The sequence below is a fragment of the Emys orbicularis genome, chromosome 20, assembly GCF_028017835.1.
Source record: "Emys orbicularis isolate rEmyOrb1 chromosome 20, rEmyOrb1.hap1, whole genome shotgun sequence".
NCBI classification, from domain to species: domain Eukaryota; kingdom Metazoa; phylum Chordata; order Testudines; family Emydidae; genus Emys; species Emys orbicularis.
Window position 1 is genome coordinate 15,006,523 of NC_088702.1, and position 4,360 is coordinate 15,010,882.

At 50.6% G+C, this 4,360-nt stretch overlaps 1 pseudogene; it reads right to left on the reverse strand.

Annotated features, from left to right (window-relative positions):
* Positions 1-374: 374 nt before the first annotated feature.
* Positions 375-3,759, reverse strand: LOC135892664 (IgGFc-binding protein-like; annotated as a pseudogene).
* Positions 3,760-4,360: the final 601 nt, after the last annotated feature.

The following is a 4,360-nucleotide window of genomic DNA, read 5'->3' on the forward strand; positions in this document are numbered from 1 at the left end:
GTGATGTGATAGTTTATATTTTCTGGTTTAGATCTCATTTGACCACTAGTAGAGTCATTTTTCTGACTGCACACTGGAGGCTGGGTTTATATACTGTCTGATATGCTGTCCCCCCACCCCCACCCTCTCTAGCCCAGCGATGGAGTATTGGGGCAAGCATCGACTCACATGGAGGCGTGCCTTCTGTTAAATCATCCACACGGCAGCACTTCCTAGCACTGCTCTGGGGCACTGAGGTCAGCACTGACTCGAGAGGAGACTGTCTAGTACTGAGGCTATGTCTGCACTAGAGTAGCTACAGTGGCATAGCTACAGCACTGCAGCTATACTCCATCCCACCCCCTGCAGTATGCAACCAACCAGCTACCGACCCCTCATAACTGGTTTAGCTTGGAGATCTGACAAGCAGAGAGATTGTGATACCACTTCACTAATTGCAAATACAGCTGAAGATAAGAAAAGGCTGTAGATTGTTCTGTAAACTTATGGCAGAAGGAGGCTGTTCTCCAGGCACTGACTGTGACTCCAGCTTTCTGGCATGCGGCCGCGTAGGCCGGGACACTCTGGCAGAGGATTTCTCTTGCTCCATTGGCAGCACACATGTCATAGAGACAATGGTTGAAATACTCGGTAGGGCTGACCAGCGAGTGACAGTATTTAAAGGGTCCTGAAGTAGCTTTGATCAACCCACTGGAGCTCTTGGCCTGGTACGGCTTTGTCTGAGCTGCATCGCAGACCGGGCACCTCTCACCGCAGTCACCAGCGCATGTGGCACCATCAGCGGGAACCTTCCAGGAGGCCCCGAACTCATCCACATTCTGGGCGCTCTTCCCACTGGGCAGCAGGAAGCTGTCGTTCTAGTTGCCGTTGAAGTTGCCGCACAAGCCGCACATGTGTCCCTTGTAGGAGCTGGGGATGGAGACTAGGACATAACAGGAGGTGTCGTAAAGGACTTTGAGGCCAGAGGCAGACTGGACAATGATGTTGTTCCCCTCCTGGTTGATCCGAAGTTTCCCGTCGTTCATAGCCAGCGGGAGAGTGTAGAGCTCCCCGTCCACCTGTGCCAATGAGAGGGAAATTCACCTGTCACTAGTGGGGACTCAGCAGCTGTGTCCTGGTTACACACACACACACACACACACACACACACACACACACACACACACACACACACACACACACACACACACACACACACACACACACACACACACACGTCACTCTAGGCTACAATGAGAATAATCTCAAACAGGGACTTACCGTGACTTTCCACTTCTTTCCCCTCTCCATGGTGATGGCGTAACCATGAACGGAGACCACCACCATCCGTGCCACTGACACTTGGCCATTACCGTTGTGTTGTTGCAGTCTATATAATTTTATGAAAATATACTAATGAGTTTAAATATAATGTAACTAGAATATGCTTCATGCAAAAGGTCTCTTGTAAAGTATCATTACAAAGCTTATAATCTACTGAGTGTGATCATCCTATTTGTATAAATGTACCAGTCTTGTATCTGAAACTAGAAATATGAAATATAACTCTGAGGGCCTATTGTAATTATGCAAAGTGTGGGCCATTAATGGTTGTTTGGAATCTTGATGACTCCCATTAACCAGGACAACTGTCTGCAGATGGCTTTGTTTTACTTGTAAGTCTCCCTGTATACATGTATGCTGGCAAGTGGGTAATGAAGTCTTACAGTGACATGTGATCATGTCATCTGAACTGGAACCATCTTTAACCTGGTGCTTTTCCATTGACAAGGAGGGGGTGGGAACTCAGAGAGGGACAAAGGATTCCCACCTTATGCAAAAGATATATAAGTGAGTGGAACAGAACAAAGAGAGGAGCCATCATGCGGAATCCCCTAGCTACCACCTGAGCTGAAACAAGGGCTGTACCAAGGGAAAGGATTGTGCCCAGACTAGGAAGGTGTCCAGTCTGTGAAAGAAATTTACTGAAACATCTCTCAGGGTGAGATTTTATCTGTACTCAATTGTATTACTGTATTAGGCTTAGATTTGCATGTTTTATTTTATTTCGCTTGGCAATTCACTTTGTTCTGTCTGTTACTACTTGGAACCACTTAAATCCTACTTTCTGTATTTAATAAAATCACTTTTTACTTATTAATTAACCCAGAGTATGTATTAATACCTGGGGGGGGGGGGCAAACAGATGTGCATATCTCTCTATCAGTGTTATAGAGGGCGAACAATTTATGAGTTTACCCTGTATAACTCCATTGGGAGTTGGGCATCTGAGTGCTAAAGACAGGAACACCTCTGTAAACTGCTTTCAGTTAACTCTGCAGCTTTGTGGCACGTGGTTCAGACCCTGGGTCTGTATTGGAGCAGACGGGAGTGTCTGGCTCAGCAAGACAGGGTGCTGGAGTCCTGAGCTGGCAGGGAAGGCAGGGGCAGAAGTAGTCTTGGCACATCATTTGGCAGTTCCCAAGGGGGTTTCTGTGATCCAACCCATCACAACTGTAGCTCTCATTTTCTACCACCACAGAGAAGTTTGCCAGCCCAGCGTCACTACTACAGACTCTGGCCAAGCTGTAAGTGCAAGTGCCCTGGAAATCAAAGGCCCATCCGTCAAAGGTCAGATAGTGAGGGTCACCAGATGCTACACATTTGCCAAAGCCTGTGGCGTGGCAACCCAAGACTCCATTCTCCACCCTGCACTGCTCATTGATTCCATAGGAGGCCTCCTGGCACTCGACAACCCCGTTGTGTTTGCACCGGCACCGTTCCTGGCAGGAGGCGCTGGGGTAGAACTCCTCTCCCTTCCTGTAGTACCTGCCCTGGTGCACACAACCGCACTGCGTGACGGGGACGCACCAGTCTCTGCTCAGGAGGAACCCGGCGTCACAGAAACAACCTTTGGCACAGGGGGCGTCACAGCCATCAGGCCCCTAAAGGCTGTGGCAGGTGGCAGGGCAGCCGCTCCCACAGAGCTCGTAGTGGGAGTTACTGGGGCAGGTGGCACCTGCAGGAGAAGATCAGAGGGAACGTGCAGATGGGGGTGAGAGAAAGCTTCTTAAATTAAGGCACCACCGGAAGAGAAGGTGCAGGTATCACTTACAATAGTGTTGTTCGGGGGAATTGGGAGCCAAAACTCCTGGGTTCTAGTCATGGTTCAGGGAGGGACGTGGGGTCTACTGGGTTAGAGCAGGCAGGACTGGGAGCCAGGACTGCTGGGCTCTATCACTGGCTCTGGGGGGAAAGTGGTGTCTAGTGGTTTAAAAGCAGGGGAGACTGGAACTCAGGACTCCTGGGTTCTAGTCCTTGCTGTGAGCAGCCAAAGGGATCTAGCCAATCAGAGATGGAGGGCTTGCAATCAGGTTTCCTGGTTTGTACTGCCAGCTCTGGGAAGGGATTAGGATCTAGTTGCTTAGTCACAGAAGGGCTGGGAGTCAGGACTCTGGGGTTTTCTTTCTGACTCTTGGAGGGACGTTTGGTCTAGTGGTTAGAGCTGCAGACAAGGGGATGTGTTCCAAGTTGAAACCCAAATTCTGGAGTGGGCAGCTGTGTATGGTTTAGTGATGGAGGACTTCGATGGCCAGGGCTGCGTGGCGCTGCAGAGCTGTGGGTGCTTCAAGAAGTGGATATATTACAAGGTACCGCCCCCTGCTGCGGGTATTAACTCCTATAAGTTCACTTCCTCCACACCCTGCTCTCATCACCCATGTTGGATCAGACCATTGTCAATTGCCAATGGCAATACAGAAACTCCTCACTTAAAGTCATCCCGGTTAATGTTGTTTCATTGTTACGTTGCTGATCAATTAGGGAACATGTTCGTTTCAAGTTGTACAATGCTCCCGTATAACCTTTGGCAGCCGCCTGCTTTGTCCACTGCTTGCAGGAAGAGCAGCTCGTTGCAGCTAGCTGGTGGGGGCTTGGAACCAGGGTGGACCGGCAGCCCCATATCAGCTCCCCGCTCCCCTAAGTTCCCTGTGTAGCAGCCGCCCAGCAGGCTACCAGTTCAGCTGTCCCTCCCCCCACTGCCATGTGCTGCTCCTGCCCTCTGCCTTGGAGCTGCTCCTGGGAGCCTCCTGCTTGCTGTGCAGGAGAGGGGGAAGGAGGGGAGTTAATGTCAGGGTGTCTCCCTCCCCCCTACGCTTGCCCCCTGCTTACCCCTTCTCCATATAGAGCAGGGTGGGGACAGGACAGGGCTCAGGATGGAGAGAGCTTGCTAACCGCAGCTGCTGTCTCAACTTCCTGATTTTTCTACTTAGAGTGGGGTCAGCATACTTAGAGGGGCTATGCACATCTCTCTCTCTCTCCCACTCACACAGGGTGTGTTCTCTGTCTCTGTCTGCCACGCTGTCTCCCCTCCCTCTATTTG